This window comes from Suncus etruscus, chromosome 16 (assembly GCF_024139225.1).
Source record: "Suncus etruscus isolate mSunEtr1 chromosome 16, mSunEtr1.pri.cur, whole genome shotgun sequence".
NCBI classification, from domain to species: Eukaryota; Metazoa; Chordata; class Mammalia; order Eulipotyphla; family Soricidae; genus Suncus; species Suncus etruscus.
Window position 1 is genome coordinate 43,664,461 of NC_064863.1, and position 15,761 is coordinate 43,680,221.

At 38.7% G+C, this 15,761-nt stretch overlaps 1 protein-coding gene and 1 non-coding gene across 3 annotated transcripts in view; one reads left to right on the plus strand and one right to left on the minus strand.

Moving 5' to 3' along the window:
- The window catches only part of SCFD2 (sec1 family domain containing 2), a 413,047-nt gene that overhangs the window by 205,690 nt on the left and 191,596 nt on the right, over positions 1–15,761 (minus strand). The window lies entirely within an intron of this gene.
- On the plus strand, positions 3,266–3,369 carry LOC126033135 (U6 spliceosomal RNA). Its single transcript, XR_007504289.1, has one exon. It is a non-coding gene; the product is annotated as a U6 spliceosomal RNA (small nuclear RNA).

Genomic DNA, 15,761 nt, shown 5'->3' on the forward strand with positions numbered 1-15,761 from the left:
TCCTGATAGAATAAACAAATTGCATCTATATAAACAAATGATAGATAAAGTCTTTACTCTGCTTAAACTATCGCCAGGACTCTACATTCCTCTCAAAGCTAAAAACCCAAACCCTTGAACTGCCCCACAATACACTCCAAAGTCCGCTGCCACCCTCCCCCATCTTGCTCAATCTATTTCTTGAACATTCCAGATTCACTCCTGTCATAGCTCTGCTCCTTCTCTGTGGAAATATCTTCTCCCAGTTAGCTAAGTGATTATCTCCCTCAGAACATTAAAAACTGTTTTCCAAATCTCCCTTTGTTGATGAGACCTCTCTTAGCATTACTATCTAATATTGTCCACATGCGTGCATACACACAATCCCTTATATCTGTTTTTATTCTCTACAGTCCTTTTCATCTCTCTTAGTTTGTTATAATAGTCTTCTTTCACATTGATCTTACCACAGACTCTAATGTACCCTGTCATTTACTATCTATTTCTTTATTATTTATGATATAACTTCTTCCAGCTCAATTGTAAATTCTGTGGAGGAAAGGAATCATTCTGTTGTTCACCAGTATATCCCAGACACCCGAAATAGGGCTGATACAAGGCAAGCATTCAAAAAATAGCTATGTGAATAAAAGCAAGATTCACTACTATTAACTGTCAGTTCTATAACCACTATTAATGTTAAATCAAACACAAAAGTAGTGAATATCTTTACCAATTTTCCAAATCACCACAGTGATATATAGTACTAGAGAAGTAATCCTTTTTCCCCACACACACTAAATATCACAAAAATTCACAAAGCCAACTGAGGATTGAGATAGAAAAAATAAAATTATCATTATATATTTTTCCTACCTAATACCCACTGCTGGAAAAAATATTAGGTGTCTACCTCAATACTGACTCCCTATAGAATGTTTATTGATTGCTATTTCTTAATTAAAAATACTTGTGGTTAAAATGCATATAATTATTTGTAAAACATTGAATTAAACATTCAATTTAACCTCATTCTAGTTCAGAGGACATGGGAATTATAAAAAGGAAGAAGTTTACAAGTACTAAAATACCAACAAATGATGGTACCAGCAAATTAAAAGGAAACCAAAATGGTTTTGAGGGAGTTGGCAGAAAAAATGATAACAGCACTAGTCTCTGTTTTCTGTCATGTTGCTGACCAGAACTCTTAGCTTTCAATTCTGCTAAGTGGTTACTTTTGTCGTTGTGAAGAAGCCAAGAATTAAATGACCAAGACATACTAACTGGTAATTTGGGAATGGGGAGTTGGGGATTAAACAAGTTATTTCTATATTATTGAATGCTGTGTATTTTACAGTGTATTATTATTTTTTAAATCACTCTTCCTATCCTTCAAATCCTATACAATTTCAGAGGCTTAGCTTCACACCTTCACATATCTCACCATACCCATCACCAAAGTTCTAACCTTATTTATTATTTAACTTGCCTGAATTTCATTATCTGTTTGGTGCAAGATAATAAGCAGAGACACTGAATAGGGCTCCTCTGAAGAATAATACACTGCTTGGGTTGAAGCCCAGAAAAATATCACTAAGAATAATGAGTGATAGCACAGTGGGTAGAGTATTTGCCCTGCATATGGCTGACCCAAATTCAATTCCAAGCATCCCATTTGGCTCCCCAACCACTACCAGGAATGGTCCCTAAGTAGAGAGCCAGGAGTAATCACCAAGCATGGCTGAATATGGAAGAGAGAGAAAGAAAAGGAAGGAAGAAAGAAAGAAAGAAAGAAAGAAAGAAAGAAAGAAAGAAAGAAAGAAAGAAAGAAAGAAAGAAAGAAAGAAAGAAAGAAAGAAAGAAAGAGAGAGAGAGAGAGAGAGAGAGGAGAGAGAGAAGAAAGAAAGAAAGAAAGAAAGAAAGAAAGAAAGAAAGAAAGAAAGAAAGAAAAGAAAGAAAGAAGAAAGAAAGAAAGAAAGAAAGAAAGAAAGAAAGAAAGAAAGAGGAGGAGGGAGAGGGAGGAAGGGAGAGAGAGAGAGAGAGAGAGAAGAAAGAAAGAAAGAAAGAAAGAAAGAAAGAAAGAAAGAAAGAAAGAAAGAAAGAAAGGAAAGAAAGAAAGAAAGAAAGAAAGAAAGAGAGAGAAGAGAGAGAAAGAGAAGAGAGAGAAAGAAAGAAAGAAAGAAAGAAAGAAAGAAAGAAAGAAAGAAAGAAAGAAAGAAAGAAAGAAAGAAAGAAAGAAAGAAAGAAAGAAAGAAAGAAAGAAAGAGGGAGGAAGGGAGGGAGGGAGGGAGGGAGGGAGGGAGGGAGGGAGGGAGGAAGGAAGGAAGGAAGGAAGGAAGGAAGGAAGGAAGGAAGGAAGGAAGGAAGGAAGGAAGGAAGGAAGGAAGGAAGGAAGGAAGGAAGGAAGGAAGCCATTACTTTTTTTTCTTTTTTTGGTTTTTGGGCCACACCGGTGACGCTCAGGGGTTACTTCTGGCTATGCGCTCAGAAGTTGCTCCTGGTTTGGGGGACCATATGGGACGCCGGGGGATCGAACCACGGTCCGTCCAAGGCTACGCAGGCAAGGCAGGCACCTTACCTCTAGCACCACCGCCCGGCCCCAGAAAGACATTACTAATAATGATTTTACTTCATATTAAAAAAGTATCAGCATTCCTGGTAATGGCCTACGCAGTGGTAGGCAACCTGCAGCTCGCGAGCCACGTGTGGCTCTTTACACTTTTTTTTTTTTTTTTGGTTTTTGGGCCACACCCGGTAACGCTCAGGGGTTACTCCTGGCTATGCGCTCAGAAGTCGCTCCTGGCTTGGGGGACCATATGGGACGCCGGGGGATCGAACCGCGGTCCGTCTCCTAGGCTAGCGCAGGTAAGGCAGGCACCTTACCTCCAGCGCCACCGCCCGGCCCCGCTCTTTACACTTTTAATGTGGCTCTTCTGTGTGCCGGGCGGCAGCTCCAGGAGTCAGGACTCTGCTCCTGGCCTCTGTCAGTGCGCGCCCTGTACGGCTCTCAAAATAAATTCCGATCGTGGTTTGGTGAGATTTGGCTCAGTTGAAAAAAAGGTTGCCGACCACTGGAGGATGTTGAAAATCAGAAACCATCACAGGGAAAGGAAGACAGCTCAAGGAACTGGAGTGCATGCTTTGTTTTCATGTGGGAGGCCTGGGCTTGATCCTTGTTACCACGTGGTCATATAAGCAGTGCTACAAGAAATTCCTGAGAACTCAAACCAGGAAGGTACAACGCACTGTTGTGTGTGGCTCTGAAACAAGAAAAGAAAACCATCACGTGCTCGCTTCGGCAGCACATATACAAAAACTGGAACGATACAGAGATTAGCATGGTCCCTGCGCAAGGATGACACGCAAATTCGTGAAACGTTCCATAAAAAAAAAAAAGGAAACCATCACAACTGAGAAAGAGAAGAAATGTTACAAATATATAAATGTGCACGTGCATATAGACCCATTTATGTGTACAAGGAAATATGGTTTCTTAAGCTTGTCGCTTAGCTAATTTTTCAATTCATGATTGTGAGAAAAACTTTATTACTTTCATTAAATCAAATGGTGAAGGACTATATTACAAATTCCTTTATTAACAAGATGCTTTAAAAGGCATTCTGACAATTTATGAGAATAAAATTTAGCTGAGGGATAAACAGATGAAAAAGAGTGAAGAAACAGTTTTCTCTGGAATCACATATGGAACAGAGCCCAAAATGAGCAAACATCAAGAGATTAGAGAAATCAAATTTTGATTTTTCTAGCATAATTCTGGAACTTGAAAATCTGCCTTTCCCCCAATTCTTTTTTTAGTATTTATCTTTCCAGTGTGTACAAAGTTGAGCTATGCTGACAGAAATTTGTAAAACGAGTAGTTAGTAAGTCTCCATTAAAATTCTGTGATGCTAATGTTCAGAACTTTGCATAAATCATCAACACCACCCCAAGCTGTGTTGTTAAATGAATCATACAAATTGACAGTGTGAGAAGGAATATTGAAATGACAGAGCTCCACTCTGGCACCACTTCAGATACCTCAGTGGAGACAGAATAATGTCAAAAGCCAAATTTATACTGAAGTACAGCAGCTCCCAAGGACAGGAAAGCAAATCAAAGGTAAATACTTAGCATACTTTACTACTACATGTATTACAAGGACAGGCTTGCAGAAACTCAGAATGAAGAACTTTTGGGGATCATGCCATTCCTATAGGTCAAATCTGAAGATCCAATCAGCCCTAAACCTATGCTCTGAAACTCTCCCTTTGACCATAGTTATGACATTCTTTTTTTAAAATTTTTTTAATTTTTTTAATTTTTAATTTTTTGGTTTTTTTGGGCCACACCTGTTTGATGCTCAGGGGTTACCTCCTGGCTAAGCGCTCAGAAATCACCCCTGGCTTGGGGGAACCATATGGGACACCGGGGGATCGAACCACTGTCCTTTCTTGGCTAGTGCTTGCAAGGCAGACACCTTACCTCTAGCGCCACCTCACCGGCCCCAGTGACATTCTTATTCCACTAATTCAAACTCATTGCTTTCAGGAAGACACTCTCTTTTTCATAACAGCTGATATTTTAAATTCTGTATGGTGAGGGTTCTTGTTAATTCTGTTCCACAGATCATTTTTAACTTACTTTTAAATTCTGTTTTTTGGTATCAGATCAAAACCAAGGGCTCACACATGTGAAGCCAGAGTTTTACCCCTGAGGCACATTCCCAGCATGTGTGAAGTTTTAAACTTATCTGCTGACAAAGAGGAAGTTACTCATGGAGGAATTATCTTTGATGCATAGCATGCTGCCTGACTGTGCAGATATAGTCCCTTGAGATGAAAAAGAAAATATGTTAAGCAGTGCTTTGAAACAAATGCTTTTTAAAAATACTGGTTGTTGTTTAACAATAGATTGGTTGAGAAACCCCCTGTTTATAATTACAATGAAAAATTATTTCTTTAAGAGTAAAATTTTAAGAAAGAAGTTTAAAACTTACTAAAAAAAATTGTCGTAGGGGCTTGATAGTACAGAGGGTAAGGTTCTTGCCTTACATGAACTGACCTGAGTTGGAACTATGGCACCCCATTTGGTCTCCAGAGCCTTGCCAGGAGTGATCCCTAAGCACTGAGCTAAGAGTAATCCCTGAGTATTATAGGTGTGACTCAAAGCCAAAAGTCAAACAGTTTTCTAAATCACTCCTTAAAAGTATAATTGTAACATTCCCAGCATCAATGTTGCACTGGTGAAAGGGGTTCTTCTTCTTTTTTTTTTTTTTTTTTTTTGGTTTTTTTTTTGTTTTTGGGCCACACCCTGTGATGCTCAGGGGTTACTCCTGGCTATGCGCTCAGAAGTTGCTCCTGGCTTCTTGGGGGACCATATGGGATGCCGGGGGATCGAACCGTGGTCCGTCCTAGGCTAGCGCAGGCACCTTACCTCCAGCGCCACCGCCCGGCCCCCTTTTTTTTTTTAATAACTAAAACCTAACTACAAACATGCTTTGTAATCATGGTGCTTAAATAAAGATATGTAAATGGGACTAGAGAGACAGCACAGCAGTAGGGCATTTGCCTATCACGCAGCCAATCCAAGACAGATGGTGGTTCAAATCCTGGCATGCATATGGTCCCCTGAGCCTGCTAGGGAGTGATTTTTGAGTGCAGAGCCAGGAGTAACCTCTGAGTGTCACCAGGTGTGACCCCAAAAACAAAAACAAAAAAATAAAATAAAATAAACAACCTAAAATGCATGTGAAAAAAATAGCATTACATAATTACAGAAAACAATGCAAAAAAAAAAAAGAGCCGTGAGGTAGGTGTCACCAAATAAAACAATAAAACCCAACTTGGAAGTCCCTATAAACTAGAAATCTCTGAGTGATCTTGGAGCACAAACAAGATTAAAACAGAAGAGCAAGGCTAGCAGGAGAATCACACCAGATGAGAATCAGAGCAGCAAAGAGGAACATCTCAAGGCACAGGGACAAAAATTAATTGTTCAATAAATTGACTACTCATTTAATATATTGACTACTTAAGTCAGTAAAATCCTCAATAGTTTTTCTATAACCCAACACTCTAAATCCAAATATAACCAAAAATAATATTGATGTATTTAACAATGAAAAAAATCACCTTCATGGCAAAACATGAGATAGTCAATAGAACACACACAAAAAAAAAACTGACAAAACTTTATTTGAAAAATTGTAGTCTAAAGGCATCTTCAAGAAAGAAACTGCACACTCCAAACAAGTGGAAGCAGAGATAAACAGATGGGAATATACTAAGCTGAGAAGCTTCTGCTCCTCAAAGGAACCAGTGTCCAGGATACAAGAACCACCCACTGAGTAGGAGAAACTATTCACCCAATACCCATCAGATAGGGGGCTAATATCCAAAATATGCAAGGCACTAACAAAACTTAACAAGAAAAAAAAATCTAATCCCATCAAAATATGGGGAGAAGAAATGGACACTTTGACAAAAAAGAAATACAAATGGCCAAAAGGCACATGAAAAAATGCTCCACATCACTAATAATCATCAGGGAGATGCAAATCAAAACAACTATGAGGTACCACCTCACACCACAGAGATTGGCACACATCACAAAGAATGAGAACAAACAGTGTTGGCGGGGATGTGGAGAGAAAGCTTTATGGAAAGCAATATGGAGATTCCTCCAAAAACTGGAAATTGAGTTCCCATATGATCCAGCTATACCACTCCTAGGGATATACCCTAGGAACACAAAAATACAATACAAAAGTCCCTCCCTCACACCTATATTCATTGCAGTGCGATTTACAATAGCCAGACTCTGGACACAGCCAAGATGCCCTTCAACAGATGAATGGCTATAGAAACTGTGGTACATATACACAATGAAATATTACGCAGCTGTCAGAAGAGATGAAGTCATGACATTTTCCTATACATGGATGTACATGGAATCTATTATGCTGAATGAAATAAATAAGAGGGAGAGAGATAGATGCAGAATTGTCTCACTCATCTATGGGTTTTAAGAAAAATAAAAGACATTCTTGCAAAAATTTTCAGAGACAAAAGAGAGGAGGGCTGGAAGTTCCAGCTCACTACATGAAGTTCACCACAAAGAGTGATGAGTGCAGTTAGAGAAATAACTACATTGAGAACTATCATAACAATGTGAATGAATGAGGGAAGAAGAAAGCCTGTCTAGAGTACGGGGCTGGGGTGGGGTGGGGTGGGGTGAAGAGAAGGGAGTTTTAGGACACTGGGGATGGGAGTGTTGCAATGTTGAAGGGGGTTGTTTTTTACATGACTGAATCCCAACCACAATCATGTTTGTAATCAAGGTACTTAAATAAAAATATTAATTTAAAAAATCAGCTAAAATTATTTTATATATTTTGCATATTTATATGTTTTGCAGGTTAAAGTCTTTTTTAATAAAGATACTATTTACAATCGAGTGGGGGGGGCACAAAAATGTTTTCTTCTTCCTAGGGGGGAAATAATTGAGAAGCACTGGCCTAAGAGATACAGGGTTTCTCCGCCCTTGAAGTATACTGTCATGAGAATAACTATAGGCTCCGTACATGCTCTTTTACTCTCCCCTAGGTCCTTCTGTGGTGTCTGGAAACTTTCTGTTCTGTCGTGGATGAAGGGGGTATATATTCTATGAATGACACCCAACTACAAACATTTATGTAACCACGGTGCTTAGATTAAGAAATTATTTTTTAAAAATTCTAAAGCTCAACAATACAGTCTATTGTGAAGAAATAAAAACATTTTTAAAGGAAAAACAGGATCACTTCTTCATAGCAGGTGTGAGTCCAAAGGAACCATGCCACATTAGATGGCCATCTAAAATAACTGCATGAATTTATCTTTGACCCAGCAGTACCGTGACTGAAATAACAAGGTTAGGACTTTACCCTGATCATATATCTCTCTAACACTGGTTTAGTCATGGAATATTAGTATAATTATTAGCAGTGTTAGGATTTGAACCCCAAGGCCTCACAGATGTAAAGAAAGCAGTATACAGGTGAGCTATATCTGCAAGTCCTATCCACGTTCTATTTTTATCATTTTCATCATGAAATACTAAAATTACAAAAGTTTCAAAACACAAAATATAGTTGAATAAAGTTGAAAAAGATCAACAAATAATGAAACCCAAATAATAATACTTTACACTGAAAGGAACTTGAGAATTTTGAAAGAAAATAAAAGGGCCAGATCTGAGATAAGAAAAATGTAAGATATGTTTAGAACTTCTTGTGCCAGAAAAATAAAAAAGGCAAGAAAGTACCTTCAAAGAATGGGAGCCTGCCAAACACCTATGTGAGCTAGCGTAAAGGAACTACTATTTGCAAGTCAGAGACGACTGGACACTAAATTTAAAAGAGTTTAGTTTATTGATTAATAATCCTTGAATCTGCACTAATAACAAATAAATAAACATAATACTTATACAAAGAATGAGATGCTTTCATTTTAGCAGAATGTCAACTCACCAGTGGAGATAAATGCAGAGGTAGAAATCTTCCTTTTGCAAACATCATCAGGCTAAATAACATTTTGTGACTTAACACTGGATTGAGGATCAATGAGTAAAAATTTGATGAGGAGTAGGATATCTGTATGTTCTCAAAGTAAATAACCACACTTTGCTTATTAGTTGCAAGAGAATATATAGTGACTATACTATAGGAGAAAAATAGACCTATCTTGACCAGGAGATCAAAATTAACATCACAACTTAAAGTGCGATAGCTGTAGAAGTGGTTCCTGAAGAAAGCTACAAGTTTATTATGGGGTAATCTGGGAAAGGTGAGGAGGGGAAATGAATCTAAGTAAACTAAATAAATGGAAGGAGGATACAGTGAACCATATTTATAATTGTTGGTATAAAGAACCCAGATAAACAAGGATGTGAGGCTAGAAAGATCCACAAGGTAAAGAGATTTAAACTATAAATTATGTTTCATCATTTCTGAATCATCAGTGTAAACTGTGATTTACTTATTCTGAATACTTATAATTTCATACTCAAATATTTATGATTCTGTATTTACAAATGTTTGTATACATAAATTTCCTTTTGCTGTCAGCTGACAGTCTAGAAAAGCAATCATATTTCAGAATCAATGAGCATATTCAATATCAGAACTAGACTGCTACCATTATTATTTAGTAAAAGGAGACAGAGTTTTCTTAAATGAATAATTGATTCCAGGACAAAGACCAGAAACGTAAAGATGAGTTAGTACCATCTCAATGTCTGAAAGCAAGTGCTAAAATAAGCAAAAGACACCAAATTCTATGGAAAGAGTTCCCAATGGGCAAAATTAGAACAATTAGAGTAACAACATAAAAGAGTATTAGGGTATAGCCCAAAGTATAAGTTAATAGTAGTGAGTCCATCCTTATATAATAACTGAATAAACAGATGAATATAAATAATATATCTCCCATGCAGAAGCATCCTTTTTGCTATTTTGCTCTCAAGGCCTTACTCTTCACTCCTATATATAGACCTCTATATATCACTCCTATATCACTGTTCACAGGTGATGCCGTGGACAATCCTCACTAACATTCCTGCATCACAGTGTGTGCCAACACAGTCTGAATTGAAAGGGCACTTCAGGGGACATTGTGATATCACACAAGTAGGGTGCTTGCCTTGCATGTGGGTGACCTGTATTCAATTCCCAGCATCCTATATAGTCCTGAGCCAGTCATGAATGATCTCTGAGCAGAGTCAAGAGTAAATCCTGAGTACAGCCAGGTGTGGTCCAAAAAAAAAAAATCAACACATTTTATTTTACTTTACTTTACTTTCATACATTTCTCCTCAGTAGTCCACACCACCAATGAGAAAATGTCCAGAAAAGTTCCAACCAAGGGACATTCCTGAGCTTTAAGGAATTAAGGTTGTCAAAATCATGCAAAATACAAGTCTGAGAAATCTTAGCTGAGAAAAACCTAAGGTGACCTGTTGAGTGTAAGAGATGTCCTAAAGGGGGTCCTGGGACTGAAACAGATCAGGCAGAACTTAAAAAATGTTCTTATCTGAATATATAAATTTGGGATTCTGATTTGTTTCATATAGATTACTGATTATCTTTTAAGATAATTTACATTGCACAATTCACTGTGTTCAATGTCATATATGATTAAGATAAAACATTATCCACTCTTCTAGTGTTGAGTGACCTAAGGATTAATTGTGAGCTTGGCAGAGTGAGAGATCCTGCTGGGAAAATGAACGAAGTAAAAGAGTAGACTCTTCATTCTGCAGGAGAGTGGACTATATAGAGAGTTGGGAGGTTAAAATGTTAATTATAATAGAAGGGCAACTCATGTCTTTCATGCACAAAGCCTCAAATTCATTTTGAGGAAGCAAGTGCCCACTCATCACTCTCAGGCACAGCCAGATGTGTGGTCCTGGAGGTATATGAGCATCTTCTGAGGTTGTCTCACTGCTCCCTGATTCTGAGCACTGAGCCACCAGCGCCTATAGGTAGGCCACCCTGAGGGAGGAGATCCAGATCCTGGAACACTGCTGGGAACCCTAACCTAGAGAATATTTCTGACTGTGGGAAGAGACTTGCCTCCCTCCCAGGGACCTCAAGCACTTTTTAAATAAAGATGGCAATGAGCATCTGCCTGGGTGGCTGAAATGAAGCTTGATCAGACAGTTAGGGTGGGGGTGGGAAAAGTCTTCAACACTCTAGAGTCAGGCTTACAACAGAATTTGGCAGTGTGCAGTTTTTAACTGTGTTTAAGACCAAAGAAAACATAAATCATGGTGAATTCTTAGTGATCGTATATGTTTCCCATAAATACCACACCCAAGGCTGTACAGGGGGTTATCAGAACCACAAAAAGTAGCATTTGTGCTCTATCTAATCTATCACCCTTGACCTATGACCCCCAGTCACACCTGCCTAACAGGGCCAAATTGTTCCATGACCAGCCCAGTAAGCAATGTTGGTGAGAAACCAGGCCCACAGTCAGCAGTGTTCATAGGACTCCCGAGCTAGACCATTAAACTGGAAGGTTCAAACAAGCATCTTGATACATGTTCTGTTTGACCACTGAGCTCTCTCCCAATGCCCCCCTCACATTCTTACCATGTAAACCAGCCACCAACTCTATCAGGGGGAGTGTCACTTACCGAGTACTACATGTGCTTGGTGTCATCATAGAACTGCCACAAGGAGTCTCAGGGTGGAATATGAAAACATTAAGACATAGAAATATACCTGACATGTTTGGGTTCTCCATGGAGCCAGGATTCCACCCCAGGCCTGAGTAGACTTCTAACCCAACTGCCAAGAGAGAAGTAGTTAACTGGCCACAGGCAAAATGAGTCTTCACAAAATAAAAACAGATCCTGGGCCCAAAACCTTCACTGATGCTGTTCCTTTTAAGGTCTTATATAAATAAAGCTCCCACAGATTATAGACTTAAGTGATTAGATGTGAAAATAAAGAGACAAGCTGAAAAATAAAATATAACTGGAATCAGTAGCTTATTATGTGTACAAGGGTTACAGGAAAAATGAGCTCCTGTACTTTTGGGCCGATTAAGTGCAGTTCTAGGTCACAACCTGGTCCTCCCCCAGATAAAGTAGGGAGTGTTGCAGCTGGTGTGTGACCCTGACTCCCTTTGTGATAGCAACTGGCACTTCTATTGGTCCTATATGTGTCCTGTGTCATATCATATAGACATGACTGATGGGCAGTGACTGGTGTGGAGATTAGAGATACATTAAGCCATTCAAAATTTTTTGTTTGTTTTAAGCAGACAGAAATCAAGAAGACCAATCAATATATGTAGCAATCCAGATCATGGTCAATTTCTTTGTCTTCTTGCCCAAAGTGAGTTAATTGTGGCTTTTACTATTTCAGCTGCCGTCATCACATCATGTTCTCCATTTCAACTGGGTTTTGATCTTAATGGGATTACCTTGGGAATAATGTCCCAAGACTCACTTGGATGTCAAATGAACAGATTCAAAGGAAAAACAAATCTTGGGCTCTGCCCTGAGAGTCTAGACAGACAAACTCAAGCTTCGCTCATCATAAAGGGTAAGTAAGGAAGAACCCCCAACAGTACCCAACCTGGCAAAAAACTTCCCCCATAAAATGAAATAGTTGGGCCAAGATAAACAAGGAGAAAGACACAGAACCACAGGTGGGTAGGAATGGCTGGGAATTAGCCACAGGAAACAAGGCATGGAGATACTAGAACTCTGGTAACTGATGGGTCTACGAGGACTACATTCTGGTACTTCCATTCAGTAGCTACGTAATGCTATAAAAGTCAATTAACTTCTCAGAGCCCCATCTTTCATGGGTAAATACATCCTAACATGACCATGAAAATTCAAGGAGGAACATATATAAGTACTCAAAAAAGGCAATTATCCTTAGCTCATTGTTAAAGTAAATTTGTGATTTATTCATTCAAGATTAAAGAATTGTGAGATTGTGAGATTGATTGTGAGATTATCTGAAATGCACCCATGATTTATATCCAGGTTTCTTTTCCTGCTCCTTTTCAACCACTGCTAAAAGAAAACTAAATCTTCTTCACATATTTGCATTTTCAAGAATAATGTGACTCTTGGGGAACTCAAACCTAACCCTTTACAAGTGGACAACTATCCCCTTGTGTAAGGCCCAGGGTGCTATTAGAGGGCTCTGGAAGTGAAGGGGTGGTGATAGATTGCTCTGGTGTGCCAGGTCTCAAGGAAAAACCACTCTGCAAGGTCAAAAAGGCATCAGCTACAACACACTGCTCCCATACTATAGAGACACCAAGACCTGATCCTTCAACTTTTTGTTTTGGTTTGTTTGACTTTGGGGGTCTACTTGGCCATGCTTAGGAGCTTCTCCTAGTGTACAGGAACTGCTTCCAGAGATGCCCAGAATGTGTGCTAGAGATTAAGCCTGGACCTTCAGTATGAAGAACATGTGCTCCAGCCCACTAAGCTCTCTTTCCAATTCCCTGAAATAATGTCAGATAATGTTCAGGGGCTTGGATTTAGTAGGTAATTATTATTAGATGAGTGCTTAGAAACCACTCTTTTATTATTTTTGAGTTTTGGGCTTACACAGTGGTATTTTGGGGTTATTCCTAGCTCTGTACTCAGGAATTACTCCTGGCAGACTCAGGGGACCACAAGGGATGCCAAGGATCAAACCAGAATTAGCAATGTGCAAGGCAAGAATCCTATTCACTGTATATTTCTCTGACCAAGAAACCACTCCTGAGAAGACTTCAGTGCCATAGGCACCTCTGTGGGTGCCACACCAAGAGTTTTACCCAAAGATGAACCTAACAGAATACACCACTGGACTGTTAAAAGTAGAGGCCCAACACTGTACAGTACCAGAAACTTTCAAGATGCTTTTGATTACTGCCCCCTTCTTAGAAAAAAATTTACTTAGTATCCCCCATACAAAACTACTTCAAGAGGAAAAAAAAATCCCCACTCAACATAGTAATTGTGCCAGAGGCTATAAACACTCTCCATCATTCCCACATATTTGGGGATTTAGAGATCCCAATTTTGGAGACACTGATTTAGTAGACTTGAGCCCAGCGAGTTGGATCATCTCACAATCTTGGTGCTGTGTCTGGTCATTGCAGGTATATAATTAGTATCAGTTCATATTTTCATACAAGGAAGAGAGGTTAAATCTTTGAGAAGGAACAAGACCCACTCTGATTGTACTCTTTTTCCAGAGAAAATGCAATGGGGTCCAATAACCCAACTCCTTATGCAGGACTATGAATGCCAAAGGATAGTTAATTACAGTACAACCAAATAACTTTCTTCAGTGAGAAGTTTAAGAAAATAAGTCCATCTCAGCATGGCATGGGTAAAATGTCCTTCTCTTACCATGTGAAAAAAATGATTTTAGTTCCAAATATGTATGTATGAAAGAAGAATGTGAGTCAATTTCTAGATGAGCAAAGAGGTTTGGAGGCAGAATATATAGAAATACTGCCAAGAAGATGACAAGTTGTTTATGGTATTTGGCTTATCAGAAGTAAGGGAAAGAAGCCTTCTTCTATACAGCAGATTTCCTAGAACACAGTCATTACCAAATGCTTCTCTCACCACCAACACATCACAGACGCAGCTCTAGACCACAAAATAAATGGTCAATTCAGCCTGGCCTTATTTCCATTTGTAACAAGACTGAGACTAGGGAACAATGAAAAGCATTACTCCGTGCCCCAAACCAATACTTATTTCCTCCTGGTTTCAGCACTATCACTTGAACATGGGAGTTCCTCAGGCTAATGTGAGTTGTACAGTCACAGCCCTCACTGAGATAATGGAACAGGTAAGATCACAACAATAATTGTCACAAAATATGTGACATATATAGCAATCCATGACTTAAATATTGCCACTGTGGAGTTGGAGTAGCAGAGATAAAGAGAGATGAATATTTCATTGTGTAGATAGTAGGCAGGGGTAAACTGGGGACATTGGTGACAGGAAATGTGTACTAGTGAAGAGTACTGTATATTGTATGACTGAAAATCATGTACAACTTTGTAACTGAAAAAATCCAACAGTATTATGAATAATCTTGTAATAATGGTTTTTCATCCTTGAAGATGCCTTTAGCTTCAATGTCATGGAATGTTCTGCCTACATTTTCCACTATGTACCTTAGAGGTTCAGGACTTATATCAAGTCTTTATTCCAATACAATGCTGTTTTAATGTCTACTGTTTTATAATACAGTTTAAAGTTAGGGAAAGTGATTTGTCCCATCTTTTTTTCTTTTATTTGCCAAGACACACACCTGCTTTAGTTATTCATGGATGTTTATATCTCCATATGAATTTCAGGAGCATCTGATCCACTTCTTTGAAAAATGTCATGAAAAATTTTATAGGGATTGCATTAAATCTGTTTAATGTTTTAGGTAGTATTGACATTTCAATGATATTAATCTTCCCAATTCATGAGCAGGGTATATATCTCCATTTCCTTGTGTCTTCTTTTATTTCTTGAAGCAGTGTTTAGTAGTTTTCTTTATATAGTTCTTCACCTCTTAGTTAAGTTGACAAAGGTACTTTATTTTCTGAGACACAGTTGTGAATGGGACTGTGTTTTAAATATATTTTTTTTCTCTTTCACTATTTGTGTATAAAAATCGCCATGGATTTTTGCATATTAGCTTTGTAGTCTGCCACTTTACTATACAAGTCTACTGTTCCTGGAAGCTTTTTTGTAGTTTTTAGGATTTTCTAGCTATAGTATCATATCATCTATGAATGAGTTTCACTTTTTTTTTTTGTTATTGTTTTTTGGGCCACACCCGGTGACGCTCAGGGGTTACTCCTGGATATGCGCTCAGAAGTTGCTCCTGGCTTGGGGGACCATATGGGACACTGGGGGATCGAACCGCGGTCCGTCCAAGGCTAGCGCAGGCAAGGCAGGCACCTTACCTCTAGCGCCACCGCCCAGGCCCGAATGAGTTTCACTTTTTCTGTTCTTACATAGATGTCCTTGAAGTCTTTTTCTTGCCTAATTGCTATTGCAAGTACTTCCAGTATTACACTGAATAGAAGTGGCAACAGGAGGCAACCTTGCTTTGTGCCAGATCTTAGAGGAAGGCTTTTAGTTTTTCCCCATTGAGTATAATGTTTGCAATGTGTTTGTGATAAATGGTTTTGACAATATTAAGGAAAGTTCCTTCAATTCCCATCTTATTGAGAGTTTTTATTATGAATGGGATAATGGAC